This window comes from Crocuta crocuta, unplaced genomic scaffold (genome assembly GCF_008692635.1).
Source record: "Crocuta crocuta isolate KB4526 unplaced genomic scaffold, BGI_CrCroc_1.0 scaffold36, whole genome shotgun sequence".
Lineage (NCBI taxonomy): Eukaryota > Metazoa > Chordata > Mammalia > Carnivora > Hyaenidae > Crocuta > Crocuta crocuta.
The window spans coordinates 23,917,719-23,934,699 of NW_027532203.1; the positions used below are offsets into that span (position 1 = coordinate 23,917,719).

Below are 16,981 nucleotides of genomic sequence, written 5' to 3' on the forward strand. Positions count from 1 at the left end.
TTTAGGGAGCAAAAGATTATAAGTAAGTAGAGGTAGATTTTTTTGCGGGGGAAGAAAACAGAGTAATGGGAATAATACTTTAAGAGTTTATATTATAGAAGCTAGGATCTACTTTTGATGAAATCAAGTTTATGTTTGGATTAAAGGCTAGTATTTTCATTATCATGCACAAAATATCTGCCCCATTCAGTGTGGACAGAACAAAAGGAACAGAGAGGGTTGGGGAGTGATATAGGAATTCTATCCTAAACATAATTGTTAGCTACTATTTAGGCTGACTTTCTAATCTGTCTCAGGGAACTGGAATAAACATCACGGCAAAAACAGGAGAAATTTCCCTCTATGTGAAAACAGCCACTAGGCACAATTGAGTTGTTTGTAACCTGTGCAAAAATTCCCCCTCAAGCTTGAGAACTTTGTTTCTATCTTCCTACCAAAAATCGGCAATAGGCTACAGGTATTTGCCCGGAGCAACTCTGGGACAAATTGGAAAGGGAATAGAAAAATAACTCGCTGCACGTGAGTATGTGCGCGTGCTTCACCACAATCAATCACATTTTCTCTGACATTGCTTCATTTGTGGATTATTGCAAAAACACAGGAAGAATGTGAAAAGATAATGTTGTAAAGCCATCGGAATGAAATTGGTGGGAGGAACCCATTTCTCACTGTGTTCCCAAGCACCTCTGCACTCAGAATCCCAGCATTGTTTAAACCTCCATTCTATATAAGAAAGCTAATCAAATGACACTCAGGAAAATTGACTTGGGTTTTCAATCTAGTTTCAGATCTCTAGTGTACTTATTTCAAATGGCATTTGTTATTCTCTGCATATCCTTAGGAACATGCCCTGTCAAGAAATGCCATACAACTTCAAACCATGTTTTTTCCCACCTCTATAACTTTTTATGTATTCCCTTTTTACATTTTATTACAGCATAACATCTAAAAATGAAATAAAGATTATAGGCAATGCTTCAGGACCTAGAGTTCTATGCCTTGCCCTGAATATAAAACCGTGTTGATAGGAACCGCTGTTATACCTCTGTAAATTGCTCAAATCTCCCCACTGACCATCACTGTAATTATTTCTGCTTGGAAATGAAAGGTTTGATCGGCAGAGGGGTCTTTTTTTATGTCTATCTTTTCTACCATTCATGTGAACTACACATTTCCCCTTGGTGGTGAATCACGGAGATTAAATCTGTATTTATTTATAATACTTATCTCTGGGAGGGGGGTAATCAAACAGGAATGAAGAGAAAAACAAGCAATCAATTTTTATAACTTTTTAAAGGTAACAGTATGAGAATTTGCTCTTCATTTTCATGATTGATTTTAATGAAATCAGAGTAGTTGATGTAATTTTTCTCTCTGAAATTGTGTACTTTATACAATATGGGGAAAGGGAAGGAGAGAAGACAAGAAAGAGAAAGAGAAGGAAGGATGCAAGAATGGAGGGAGGGAGGTGTGGAGATTTCAAAGCAGAAATGGAATTTTGTAGAGACAGGGCAACATCATCCAAAAATGTCTGCACTAATACAAAAGTTTCTGTAGTCAGCCAATTTTAAAGGTGTTGAGTTTGTGACAAATTTATGGGAAAGGCCCTTCCCATAGATGATTTCCTGTAGACTTTAATTGTTTATGTCAATATCTGTTCTCCATTCTTTTGCTTTTGCTCTAACTTTTCAACATGGCTATCCTTGTTGGCCTCTGGCTCTAGGTCAACATAAGGTTGATTAGTTCTTCTTCTCACCTGAACACCATTCTTTTTTTTGTAGAGCATACCCTATGACTTGACTTTTGTTTACATTTTATAGGAAACAGCAAGTATTCAAAGATGGGAAGGTGGTCCAATGGTGAGGGGGAGGGGGAGTGGTATGTGTGTGAAGTCCTGACTCTTCCAGATACCAAGTACTTCCATATCATCATCTGTCCATTTCTAACGATTATTTGGAGAATGAAAATGAGTCAAAATTATCTCTCTTACTAGTAATAAGGCACTCAAGAGATATTAAGGGAGATAAATGTAATTAATAACATGACAAAATCATAACTAATGGGAAATCAGGGCAAGGAGGACAAATAGGGAAAGTTAAAAGGTGTCAAAAGTTGTTTTATTCTACTTATAGGGGAAGGATAACTTCTCCTGTAATTGTGGTTGTATACTGCTAACTCATACAACTTCCCCAAAATTCCAGAGATCAGGATTTTTTCCTTTTTCTTTTTTCCATCTTTCTTTCTACCATTTTCTCCATCTTCCTTTCCTTACCTCATTCTTTCCTTTCATTTTTTTTTTTTAAGTTTGCTTACTTACTTTGAGAAACAAGAGGGCATTCACACATTCCTGTGCAGAGAGAAGGGGCAGAAAGAGAGGGAGAGAATCCTAAGCAAGCTCTGTGTGAAGGCAGGGCAGTGCTTCACAGGGGGCTCCTTCCTACCACCGATGTTGAGATCATGACAGAAACAGAAATCAGAAGTCTAAGGCTTAACCAATGGAGCCGCCCAGGCACATCTCCGTTTTATAAAGTTTATTTATTTATTTTGAGAGAGAGAGGGAAAGACTTGGGGAAGGGTAGAGAGAAAGAGAGAGTCATTCTTTCTCTGTCTCTGTCTATTCTTTCTGTCTCTGTCTCTTACTCTCCCTTTGTTTCTTTACATTTCTCTCCTTTTCTTCTGTCCTCTATCCTTTCCTTTCTGTCTTTTCTTTTTCCTTGTCTAAACTGAATTTGATAAGCCCCATGAAAAGGTAGTGACCTCAGCATACATTTCCCAGAGAAAAAGACCTCTTTGAGTAAGGAGGTCCTAGACTAATGAGATCCAGGATCCAATGTGGTGAGATGCTCTCTTCAGCATTCAAATCTCAGGGGAAGGAATGAATAAAAGTTTATCCAAATCTTTCCTGGTTTTTAAAGAAAATAAGAATGGAAAGGCTCTAACTATGATCCCAGAGGATGCGTATACCCTAGAACTGAGATTACTTAGATTTCTTCTCTTAGCAGAGGTTCTGAGGAAATCCTATGCTTTGTACATATATTTTACTTTGATGTGTAATCTCTGAGTCTTTTAGACCATGCACACACTTGCCAAGTTAGAGAGTGGGGTGAAAAACAAAATCAGTGACTACTTCTTAGAATCACATAATTTAGGTGCCACCTTGCTCCATTTTACAGATGAGGAGACTAAGTCAACTCTCCCCATGCCACAGACTTAGTTGGGTTCAGAACTAACACCAGAATCTTTCAGTCTGCATGTACCACTACAGTTAGGTAAGTAGAACTGATCTTACTGGATATGCACTTCAGATGAGTCCTCTAATAGACATCTATGGAACACCATTAATTACCAGTGAGAGAGCCTTAGACTAATTAGTGGAACAGAATGTACCAGCTTAATTTGACTATGGTCATGCTAAGTCACCCTTGGTTTTAGTAAACCAAGAATGCTTTCGCAATGACCAGAACTCTAAGAGCAACCAAGATAAAAGCAAAAGCCCTTGCCTGATAGGAGGAAAAGGGTGTTAAGGAAATTGTTAGTGTGAAATTTAGAAAGAATACCTGCCAGCACACTGATTTCCCCATGCTTTAGTTGACTTCAGGTTTAAGAATTGTTTTTGATATGCATATCACTGCCTCTTGTTCGAGTTAATTTGTTTAAACATTCATGAAGGGGAAGGTTTTTAATAGAAATGTGCCAAATGTTTTTTTTTCAATTACAGACAAACTGGGGTGTTTGCTGATCCATGAACAATGTGAATACTCAATTGTGGAGAGGTTTACTGCCTAGTAAGAAAGTTTTTTGCTTTTTTGTTTTCTTAATTTTGCCCTCTCTGTTAAATGCCAAAATCTGTAAGGAAAATGATGGCAAATGATTTAGCATCAGCTTCCTCACAAATGGCTTGTTTTGAATAAGGCAGAGGTTTGACTGTGGCTTTGTTAGATTGGAAAGCAAAACCAAAACAATTGTGGATGGGCGTGAGGCAGTGGAGGAAATGATTCTGTGGGCTAACAAAATCAGTGAGGATGCAGGGAGATGAGCAGTGGTGCTGCTAAGTTCATTTTATGATCCATTAGGTTTTGGGCAGTGTTGTAGGAAGTTGGGTCAGAGACTCCAGGAAAAGCTTGTCATCAAAGGCATGTTGCTGACCTATCTTGGGGTTGGTGATCAAGAAACAGTCAGTGGACAGGTGAAGGTGCTGTGAGATCTGGCCAATTTCTGCTCTGCTCTGGTCTTCTCCCCAACCCCTTAGTGGAAGCTCAGTCAATATCGTTTTGTCAACTGGTAGTTTTGAACGAATAAGGGAATGAATACAGGCAGTAAATACTAAAACGATGCCTAAGCAGACTAACATTTACAAATAGGAACATACAGTTGCAAATAACCTGTGTACCCATTTGGGAAGACTGAGGTTCACAAACAGGATGGCTCTGCAAAGAATTAGTCAATGGTTTGTGCTGGTGGAACTAAGATATATTGAAATAATTTAATTATAATTAGATTGCAAGAATTTAGTTTTTATGGGTAGAAGGATCATGAAGATGTTCTTGGTTTTGAGCTGCTGAGCTTCTAAGCTACTGACTAGGCTTCTTAGATTCCTCAGCCTAAAAACTGGATCAATTCAGAGCCCAAGATTAATCAGAAGTGGGGAATGGACATCAATGCAGAACTCTAGAGGAACTGAGAGCCAGGGAACAATAACACAAATGATTTCGATCCCCCTTTTTTTGGAACTTTGGGACTCAAAGGAAAACCACTTTGACAGATGTTTCTTCCAAATTACCATCAGAAAAAGACAACTTTGGTGTCCTGCCAGAACTACAAGTTTCTCAATCAAAATTCCTTCCATCTTGGAATCTCTATTGGTTTCATTGGCTAGAAAAACTATGGTCCAATTGAGCCTCATCACCACAGTCTGTATCTTCTGCCATTTTCTGGATGATGCTGTCTTTGAGAGTGATAACATTTAAGTCTGTGCCACTGAAGTCTCACAACCAGCAGAGGAAAGCTTGGCTGTTGTTAACCATCTATCTGTAATAACAAGTCATTACTACTTCCCTTATCAGGGGATGATTGGCAGAATTTACCAGAGCTGCCCTTTCTTTTTATCCTCAGGGAAAGAATGACTTTATGTGGTATTTGCTTTTGGTAAGGGCCTTAGATAGGAGTCCCTTCTCTCCTTCTTTAGACCTTTCAGGAAGCAGTCTAAGAATTACAGGGCTTCTCTGAAGACTGGGTCAGAGGACGGGTCATTGGTATTTTTATTTTCTAATGTGTAGTATTCCAGGTTGGGAAAATACTCTGGGTACACATAGATGTGGCAAATTTACATGGAGTTCAGGTGAAATTCTTGAGAAGATTGAGGAGGTGAAGGCAGGATGATGGTTGGTATTCGTGTCAGTGTGGATAATGTTGAGACTTGAAACTGAAACATAGATTGAGTCAGGTTTCAGAGGTTCCAGTAAAGTTAGGAAGGAACTTGTGGAAGTCCAGTTACATGGTGTTGTGTTAAATGATAGCAATAGAAGTTCCGGAAAATGTTGTGTATCTCCTTGGGAGTGAGTGCTCTCATTCCACAGAATACTTAACATTAACAGAGGTGATTAGAAAGCTTTGCTGAACACATTTGAGCATATCAAACAACAGCTCTGCTTTTGCCTAATTCTTGAACCTTGAAAAAGAGTTTTAGCAAAATACAAAGAAATGGAAAGGAAATGGAGATAAGCTGTAGTGAATAATAGTCACAGATAATAACAAAAACATGGAGTAGTGACCCAAAGCGGCTTTGAGTTATGAGAATGTATACGTAGGTGTGAAAAATCAGCAGTTTGTACAGGAAAGCCTGAGATACATTAGAAAGTATGGAATGTTTTTGTTGTGGTTTTATGGGGGAAAGTTAAATTCTCACATTTTCCATCTTGCTCTCTTCTAGATCTTTGGGTCTATAATATACTCATTAATTTTGTGATCATGATTTCTAACCTCAGATTGGAACACACGGTCTGACACTAACCATCAGAATATTTAAACTAGGGCATACCTACTTGGCATCTTCATCTCTTGGTATCTATCTTGTTCTCAGCTGGCAATGAAGCCGGTTGTTGCAAATAAAGTAGATCCAACGCAATACCTCAGAATTTTTTTTAATTGACCTAATATCTGAGAAACGTATTTTAACAAAATACAGATCACTTTTAATACAAGATTCCTCCATTCTGATAAGTTTTATACCATGAGCAGTCTAAATCCCTCCATTATTTTCACTGGAAATATTTAGTAAGATACCCACTTTTACTAGTTTTTAAAGGAGATTTTCCATTTAAAAATGAGGAAAAGTGAAAAGTCATAATTCAAGGTCAGTGTAGATGGTGAATAGTGGCTACTTTTGGTATCTGTCATTCCTAGGTTAGAAATGCTGTTAGAGAATGCAGTAGCACATGGAGTGTATGGAAGTTCCTGATTTATAACAGGTTAGTAGTCAGCTATTGTATTTATATGGTTGATCTTGTTGAAAAAAGATCTCAGAGGTGCATGGGTGGCTCAGTCAGTTAAATGTCTGACTTTAGCTCAAGTCATGATCTCATGATTTGTGAGTCTGAGCTCCTCATTGGACTGTCTGCTGACAGCACAGAGCCGGCTTCAGATCCTCTGTCCCCCTCTCTGTCTCTGCGCCACCCCCCTGCCTTTCTCTCTCTCTCTCTTTCTCTCTCTCTAAAAATAAATAAGTAAAATTTAACAAGTAAAATAAAAAAATCTCAAATCATCAATTTAAGACCAAGCAAATGAATTTAAGTTTATTCTTTAGTTTTAGTTGAAATGTGTTCATAGGAGCACTCATGTTCAAAGGAGTTGCCTGGGGGCTAATACAGAGGTAAGGAAAAGAAATACAATTGGTAATCAGGTGGGGTGGGGCACATGGCCTCTGCCTTCTTCTTTATTCAAAGTAGCTTAACTTTTATTTGTTTTGGATAGCAGCATTTTTCATATTATCCTCACTTAAAATATTGTTATCTTGCCAATATGAAAGTGTTTCATTTAGAGAAAAAAATGCAGAGTTTATACATGGGAGAGTTCTTAATGTTTTTTATAAACACAAAAATGAACTTGGTGACTAATAAAGGTCTCTTTCAGGCTTATCGATCTTTAGCTCAAGACCTTTAAGAATTAAACAAGTTGGACTGAAAATCCTTGAGAGGCGAGTGTACCTGCCTTTATGGGTAAAAAAACAAAAACAAAAACAAAAACAAAACCAGTATTTAACCCAAAATGCTCTACTCACAAATTTTTAGCAAGTCTTCCCAGGAAATTCTCCAATCAGAGTTCATCTTCTCAATCGCTCTGCTCAGACTATGGAATGGTCTTTGAGAAATACCATTCCTGTAACCTTGAGGGCCACCAGCAAGCAATGTTCTCTAACTGGAACTTTGGCTCTTCCCTACCAGTCCTTCTCATCAGCTTCTCTCATTTCTCTCAGCAATTTCCTGAAAAGTCCCCAGCCTGGCAGGTATACTAACCACCAAACCTGACCTCAAACCCTGTCATCAAAACCTTTATACACTAATGAGAAAATTCAAGTGATTATTGATAAAACCTATCAACTTTCTTCCTCCACAATTGTGAATATAGCTTAGTATCAATTCTTATCTGCTCCATTTCAGTTTCAGAAGATAAACCTCTTCTTTAATGCCACTTCCTCTCATCTCACTTAATCTCATCCTCACCAATTTTCTGGAAGGTATCACTTAGTCAAATATTTACTTCTTTACCATGCTTCTGAATCTTTTCCATACATCTGTTCAAGAATATCCCATCTTCATTCTGCCTTTGACTCCACGTTTCCTTCTAATAAGTGTACTTACACAGCAATTAAAATTGCATGTGTAGGGGTGTGTGTGTGTGTGTGTGTTAAATTCTTTGGAAGTTGTTTGCATCAGAGTATTTTTAGATGCAATAACAGAATCACAATTAGTATTAGAATGAAAAGATAAAGGTGTTTTATTATTTTACATGCTTAAAATTTTGGAAGTGTGGAAGTTCGAAGTTCCAGGGCTAATAACCAAGATTATAAATTCTCTCTTCCATTTTCAGGATGCCAGCTTTTATCCTCAGGCTTGCCCTCTTGGTTACAAAATGGCTGCTACAGCTCTAGAAATCATAGCCTTTGATGACTCCATCCAAAGGCTAGAAGATGAAGAAAGAGCATGACCTTTTCTGTATCTCTCACTTAAAAATTTCATAGAAGCCTGCATCAAGTTTTCCCTTGCGTCTCATGGATCAGGATCACAATTCATCCCTGGAGCTGAGTACAGGCCCAGAGCCCCTAAAGTTTATGGTCACATGATATCTAAACTAAATTAGAGTTCTGTAAGCAAGAAAAGTCAGGGGTGGAGGGTGGGTGCCAAAGTGTTCTTTAAACCACTCATTCAGTCAATTAGAATGCCAGGCTTGAGCATCCTTGTTGGGTACAGTCTTGCTGTGCTGCTTATACAGTCTTGACGCTATGGAAGTCTCCAATAGGACATTTCATTATTTTTTGTTAGTTGGTCTTTGGATTAAAGAGAAAAAAGTAGGTATTGGTATGAGTCCGTTTGCAGACGGAGAAGGGAACTGAGGAGAATAGAGAAAATCCCATACAATTCATAAATGCATGACAATGTTTCTGAACTGAATTCTTAATTTTTCATAATACTTGACTCCGTCTTAAGCATTTTAGGAAATCTGCCATTTGAATAGCCATATGTCTATTGGTCCAGAAATAGAAGAAACTAGAACAAAGGATCAGGTTGGAATTCAGGCTGGAATAAGCATTCAATATTACTGTAACTCAGTCCTTTCGAGGTATACACAGCTGTGACTATAAACAATTTCAACAAAGTACAGAGATGGATCTCTATTTATACCTGTGTTCCTTCAGGCTAAGGACTTATAATGACTTTTCAATGATATTATGGAGTATTAGAAAATTTAAGAGGGATCTCACAGTGAATAGTAGTCTCTGCTGGAGGCAAATGTGCAGATAAGTCAAGTTTGATACTTAACTATTCTGAGAACATGTTTACATAGGTTTGCTAAATCAATCTCTCACTTTTCTCTCTGTCTTTTTTCTCGGTTCTTATTCTGACATAACCTCATCTTCCTTCTCTCTGTTGGCCTCTCCACTCATTTTTTTCTTCTTCCCCTCCTTTTCCTTATAATCTGGACTTCCTTTATCTCCTTCATTCTTTCTTTCTTGACCCCTGTTCTATCCCTTGTCTCTTCTCTTCCTTTTCCCTTTAACCTTAGGAGTCAAATGGAGTGAAGATTTATTCCTATTGGACATATTTATATGATTAGGGGTTCGTCCCTGTTTAGTGTGCATTTCAGCTTCTGGTAGTATCAAGGTAAACTGCAATAAGCAAAGTCCTTGTTTGGTCAGGTTTGACTATGTAGATAAACAATCTAGATAAATAATTCTCAACCTCGGCTCACAAAAACACCCTTTTTCTCCTTTGTAGTGTGTTTTCAGGCCTTAAATTTTTTATGTTCCTGCTTTAACACTTCACTTCACAATGCCTCCATAAAAAAGTAATGCCTTTTCTCTTTTGTTAAAAGAGGAATATCCTCCCAAACAGCTATCTCTCAAGATGTGTTGAAATCCCAAGAGGAATTGTGTTTTACATTTTAAAAAAATGCTTTCTCATGTAATATCTTGTTAGATAATCCCCCAAATCAAGTGAAGTAGTCAGGGAGGCAAAGCTGCTTCAGAGAAGTTTGGTCAACAGTGTAATAGGCCAATTAAGGACAGAACCTAAGTCTCTCTCAGTCATTATAGTACTGATACCTATGAATTTGCATTAGCATAATTTTATATAAAGTAAGAATATATAAAGACAGTGAATTTTTTTAATGTTTTATTACTTTTGAGAGAGAGATAGAAACAGTGTGAACAGGGGAGGGTCAGAGAGGGAGGGAGATATAGAATACGAAGACAGCCTCCAGGCTCTGAGCTAGCTATCAGCACAGAGCCCGATGCAGGGCTTGAACCCACGAATCGTGAGATCATGACCTGAGCCCAACTTGGATGCTGAAATGACTTAGGCACCCAGGAGGCCCAAGACAGTGAAAATTTTATATAAAGTAAGAAGATGTAAAGACAGTGAGTATGCAATAAACACATATGATTTTCTTTTCTTTATTTTCAAGGAGAAGTAATATTTGCAATTACTCACTCCATGGAAACTGGAATTATTTCCCCTGGGTGACAGACACACCCTTATCTCTACAGGTCCAGCTGCATTTCTCTGTCTTTCAGTCCTTTTTATTCAGATGCTTGACGTCATATCAGGACCAACCCACAAACGAGCATTGGTTTATTTTTTCCTTCCTCCTTTTCTTCTTTCTTTCCATCCTCTATTCTCTTTCTCTTACCTCATTCCTTTCCTCCCTCTCTCTTTCCTTCTTCTCCTTGTCCCTGTCTCTACTTTCTATTTCTTTATACCCACTCCCACTACTAAGAATTGATGTGAAACTCCAGATCCTCTACATTCACATTCTCTTTGCTTTCATTCTTTTTTATCCACCCTTGGTCCAATAATGTAATGACAATTATTAGAAAATATAATTTGCTCTGTCTCATACTATTATTTATAATCTACTTGAGCATTTTCTTCACACTCTTAATATCCCTGGTGTCAGAGAGAATTACAGCTAGGAAGCTGACTGCAGACCTTTGTGTAATGAGAAGAACAGTTTTCACAGGCAGATTTTCTGTTGTGTGATGGGATTTCATGATTGTGCTAGACTAGACCTTTTTTTATTCATTTACAATTAAAAACCAAAAAGCCAAAAAAACAAACAAAAACCCACACTAGAAGATTGAGTTTTCTTTTCTTTCCTCATAGGAATAAGAAGATAAAAATATTTCAGTAGATTAGTTTAAAGGAGAGAAGCTTTATGAAGAGATTTGCAAAGATATCCAGTAGATGGTGATTCTCGGCCTGGTTAGGTCCGTAATGTAGCTCTGAACACATATGGCTTGTTGTATGTTTCACTAAAAGCTTTTCTAACTCCTGGGTTCTCTCCTTCTCTCTCTCTGTCTCTCCCTCCCTCATTCTCTCCACACTTCTCTCTCTCTCTCCTCTCTCTCTCTTTCTATGTCACCAGCCTGAGACTTTGTCTCTGACCCATCTTGGTTATTGCAAACATGCAGATACCCTTTTGTGCTCCTTCTTGAGTAACTCAGGGGTAGACAAAAATCTCTCTAGCTGCCTGTTCTCCTCCTGTCCTCTTGTCGTACTCTTCCTGAAAAAAGCAGACAGGTACTTTACCTTTTGAGAACTTCTGTGCTAACCAGGATAGGAAAATAGACAATAACAACGATAAACTAGACGCAGTTACAAACATTTTCAAATGTTATGTATGATCAAACATTCTAACTGCATTTTATAAAATCTTCTGTAACTCATCCATTCATGCAATAAATGATACGCTTGCATACCATTTCTGTGAAATAGGTCATGTTCCTAGTGGAATCATTTTGATTTTCTCATAAAGATTTTCTTAATGTTGGGCTCCATAGTTCAATTAGTGTATTGGCCGTTGTTTAGAATCTATTTTGTTTTGTTTACTTATCTTTTTAATTATAACTAAGCACAATACACTTTTCCATATGAGATAGACTGAGTAGTATAAAATCAACCAATGACTTCATGAAATATACCTTCGTTGGACTGCAGGCAAACCAAGTTCAGCAATATCATCAATGCTCAATAGTAACCAACTAACAGATACTTTCTTAGTTTCCTAGGGTTGTCATGACCAAACACCACAAACTGGATGGCTAAATTAAAACAAGAGAAATTGATTCTCTCACATTTCTGGAGGCTAGACATTTGAAGTCAAAGTGTCATCATGGCTTGTTTCTTCTTGGGGGGTGAGATGGAGAATCTTTACCATGCCTGCCTCCATCTTTCTTGGGGTTTCTGACAATCCTCAGCATTCTTTAGTTTACAGATGGATCACTGCAATCTCTGCGTCTGTCTTCACCTGATGCTTTCTCTATGTGTGTCTTTGCCACATTGCACAAGTGTTGCATTAGCACACATTAGAACATGGTGTTTCCTCTATGCATGTTTGTCACATTAGTAAGAACACTAATCATATTGGATTTAGGACCCACTTTAGTCCAGTATGAACTTGCCTTAACTAATTACATCTGCAAAAAGCCTATTTCCAAATAAGGTCACTTTCTGTGGTTTCAGGCTGACATGAATTTCTGGTACACTATTCAACCTACAACAGATGATAATCAAGGGCCCTTCTACTTACCTGAAAGTCAAACTAAAACAAAATGGTGTCCTTGAATATTTTATTCCACTATCCACCTAGCCTATATTTTAATCTTTTGCAGAAGAATGAGATTTACAAGTACTTTTAGAGTGACACAAGTCACATCATTGACAGCTCCTTTGTCTTATCCAGATCCTTCTTTGAAAATCAGCTCAAGAAGTCAGAGTCACATGCCCAGTGCCTGGGGTTCTGACAATAAAATGTACTCTTTGTTTTGATTTATAATTGTTTTTGTAATTTATGTAACTAGATTGAACAACTATAAAAGCATAGATGTTAAACACACACACACACACAAAACAAGAAAGAGGGTCATCTTCACAGTTTATATTATTTTATTTCAAGAGAAAATGTTTTATATTCAAATTACATAGTTTTATACCTGTTTAAAAAACAAACATGTTCACTCTTAATCCTTTACATCTCAAATCTTGTCATCGCAGATTTTCAGTCAATGTAGTTAAAATTTTGTATCAAACCTGTCCTTCCTCCCATCCTACAATGCTCTTGTAGTTTTATTTTCTCTCGTAATAACATAATTTGTGAATATGGCTTAGAGGCAGCTTAGAATAGCAATTAAGCAGTTACAAACACTTTTGCAATGATTCTGGAAACAGGTGGATGAAATTCAAATCCCGTCCCCACCAGTGTGTGAATTTGGGTCAAGTACTTGACCTCTTTGTGCCTTAGTTTCTTTATTTACAAGATGTGGATGGTGAAAAGAGCACATTCTTTATAAGAATATTATGAGGATTAAATGAGTTAATATCACTAAAGCTCTTATGCATTATAGAGTATTTGTTGGATAACTAAACGTCTGCTAGAGCAGAGGCTCGCTGATGATGGTTCTGTGTCTTGCATCTCTATTATTCTCTATGGCAGTAAACATAGTGCTCTGCATTTAATATATATGCAACCCAATATCTATTTGCATAACATATAATTGAATTGAGGTGAATCATCTTTCCCTAGTAAAATTCCTCTCCCTACATATGGATTAATTTTATTTAGGGAGAAGAGGTATGTCTGTCCATCTGGAAGTCTACAGAGCTCTATGGAGTTAGGAAACTAATTGATCAGTGTTCATTGAGCATAGCACTGCACATTTTGCAAAGGTCTTTTGCAAGTATCTTTCCCAACTTCTCTTGTCCAAGCTAAATAACCCAGCTCAAAACTTATCTTCTCTTAGAGCCTTTTACATTTACCTCAGAAATATGTCCCTTTCTCTGTGTTCCTCAACACTGTTTTAGTGTTCCATAAGAATATGATTTATAAAGTTACCATAGTTTATAAAACTGGAAGGCATGATAGAAGTTTCCAGGCCAGTGGTTATTGCCAATGGTCCAAATCACAGACCACTTGGAATTTAGATTTGTCTTTTAATACACATGACTAGGGACCATCATTAGAAATTTGAATTATATAAGACAGCAGGGTATTGGTTTCATATTTAAGGTCTGGAGTCAGATAGGATTTGATACATATTGTGGTCCCTTCTGTTTGTCATCAGAGTAACTCAGACAGTGCTTGCCAAACTTTAATGTGTACACTAATCACAAGAGGTGCTCTTGAAAGTGCAGATTCTGATTCAGCAGGTCTGTGATAAGGCCTAGGATTTTGCATTCCAAACAAACTTAGGCTGATGATGGTCCAGAGAGCCATACTTTCAATATAAAAGACCTAGAAGCTCATTGTTTAATATATCAAAATCTCAATTTCCTCATACATCAAATAGAACTGGTACAAAAATTAAAGATATAACATATACAGGCAGCTTTATCACATATCCCTGTACAATAAATGTTAGACATTTTATTAGTATTATTATTAAGGCCAACTTCATGGGCTTGGGCCTGTGTAGTTGCACAGAGCTCTGTATTAAAGGGGCTTGGTATTTGGTTTAATGGTCCTGTTGCCATCTTGAATTTAATAATTTTATCTTTGAGCTTGTATTTTATAAGTGAAGTTCAGTGGGTCAATAGGGCATGCGTGTGAGCAGAGTAGATACTTTAAATATGCATTATTACCAACATTATTTGCCAACCATTTGCATTTAAAATTTACAAGTTACCAGGAGCATAGAATTCTGATGGACCCAAAGTGAATTTGAGTTCAATAAGACTCAAAAGTATAAGGTAAATGTGTTATATCTATGGCTAAGTAAGGCCACGCTTTCCCCCAAGAGATCATGCTTTCCATTTGAACCAGAACTTGCTTTGAATAAGGAATGATGACAATTGCAGCCTAAGAATCATGAACATTCCAGGATCTCTGTTATATCCTTTCTTACTCAAGTTACTTCCCTGTGTGTTAGCTAACCACTTACACTGCAAATATGCCTTAGAAGGAAAGAAAAAGATAAGGCAACCCACAGTTCTTTTCTTTTCAATTACTTCTTACTTGTCATTAAGCTGAAGATAGAGTATTGGTAGAATACATGAATATCAAAAAGTGAAATGTATTACCGCCCATGACCCCCTCCCCCGCCACGGACTCTCTGCTCAAGTGTTACTCCCAGGTGTTGGGGAGCTGGAACACGGAGAAAAGGGGCCTAGATCCTCGGGTCCAGTCTAACAGCCAACAAAGACCAAGCTTCCTGTGTCCCAGATCCTACAAAGCAGGCAGAAGAAATCTTGAAAGCTGCCCTGCCCCCAAGGAAGGGGGTGGAAGACATGCAGGTATGGATCCAGCAGGTGTTCAGCACCTCCAGCACCAGGATGGATGTGGTGCACCTCTAGGAGGAGCCCTACTCTCAGTGTTTTGACGAGCTGATCCAGGAGGTCACAGTCAACTGTGCTTTTGGTGTGAGTCCAGCATGACATCCGAATGATCATCACTGCCTACCAGGGCCTTATATGAGAGCAGTGTGGTGTTTGGCACAAGGAACAAACTGCGCCTAACAGGGGAGGTCAGACATGGAGAGGAAAGGTGCAGAAATAGAAGTTTGGAGAGGCAAGCAAGGAGCAGATGGCCAAGTGTGAGGCCACCGAGAAGTGAGAGAATGAAAGGAGACAGCTGAAGAAGAAGCACGAAGAGGAGTTTCAATTCTTCAAGGGAAGCAGACAAATCCGCAGCTGAAGGTCCACAGGGAAGGCATTATTGCCCCACAGAAGTGAAAATTTCCATATGGGTCTCAGCAAGCACTGTAACCCCATCATAAGGCCCTTGTAATAAAAGAGCTAGTTTCCTAGAAAAAAAAAAGTGAAATGCAAATAATTTAGTTTTGTGGAGGGCCCACTGTTCTGGTAAGAACAAAATATAGATGGACATATGAGCTCAGATTATGAATTGTGCAATTTTGGTGATTCCACACCCAAGTGCCTTTGTATGTGCATTGAAAACTGGCATTCTGCAATATAGAGATGAATAGTAAAAGTCATGCAAATAACTTAAGTTTAATTTTTCACTAATTAGAATGACATTAGATAGCAAATTAAACACACCATGACAGGTTGAAGGAATGACCATGGAATGAAGGGAAAAACTTTATATTTGAATATCTTTAATGAGTACTTTTTCCTCTGGTTTTTGAACTGAGATCCCTCTAGTTTCATTTCATACTGAGCCCCAAAGATTCTGTATCTGACTCTGCCTTCATTATTAGAATCACTATCAACAGGTCTGGGTGGGGCTTCAGGTTGAAAATCCTTAATAAAACTAGAAATAACTTGGCACAATTATACACATCAGGAAAATTATCTACAGCTGAACACAATTTCCACCTATAATTTATTTGATAAAATGAAGATTATTTTTTTACTTTGCACAAATATTATGTTCTGAGGACTGTCTGATTTTTTTATGTTGTGTTCAGATTCTCCTTCAGGAAGAAAGTATCGCATAGTGCTTGTTTCATCTCAGGTCATCTAGAATTGGTCACTTTCTTCTCTGAATGCATGTGTTATTTCAGTTGGTCACAGCTGTGACCATAGCCCATGCTCTCACCTGCATTATGGTCACATATTATACCTCAACCCCCCAACTATACTGAGCCTTGAAGGCCTTCTTTGTAGCTCCCTTCACACTGGGTAGATTTCCACACAACACAGTCTTTTCCTGATGAGTGAATGAGTGAATAGGCTACGTAATTGAACAGACTGTGAACCCATTTGAATAATTACCAAAGGAAGAGGGGTCAGATTCTGAGGTATTATGTTAAATTCTGGTTTTGACTGCATTTATGCTTTCACCAGAGAGAAAGCAGCCATGTGTCAGTTATCATACAGTGTTGTCTTCATCTTTCTGGAATGAGGCTGTTTGATCGCACTATTTCAATTTATTATTGTGAGATAAATAATAGTTCTTATAATTGAAAGTGAGCAGGAAGACATTGGACACAGTTTCTAAAGGTAAGAACGGCCTAAATTGGTCCTCAACTGATGCAGTGCCTGCCCTATGTAGACATCTTTAAATCCATATTCCATTTATATAGTCCCATCCCAAGCAGCTAAGACTTCCACCCCATATATTGCACTGCACAATTGACTCTCTGCCTTGTGTGTTTGTGTGGGGGGAAGTTTGCTCTCCTCTGGTGCTTCATGTATCATCTGGTGCCAGAGGCTATGAGAATACAACATTGATGGACCAATGGGCTGATCCAATATGGCAAATCCTATATTCCTGCTTGGGTACAAATGAATAACCTCATATAGTTCTG

The 16,981-nt window shown here is 38.0% G+C and overlaps 1 pseudogene; it reads left to right on the forward strand.

Moving 5' to 3' along the window:
• The window catches only part of LOC144242663 (axonemal dynein light intermediate polypeptide 1-like), a 143,789-nt pseudogene extending 128,349 nt beyond the window's left edge, over positions 1 to 15,440 (forward strand).
• The last annotated feature ends 1,541 nt before the right edge of the window (positions 15,441 to 16,981 follow it).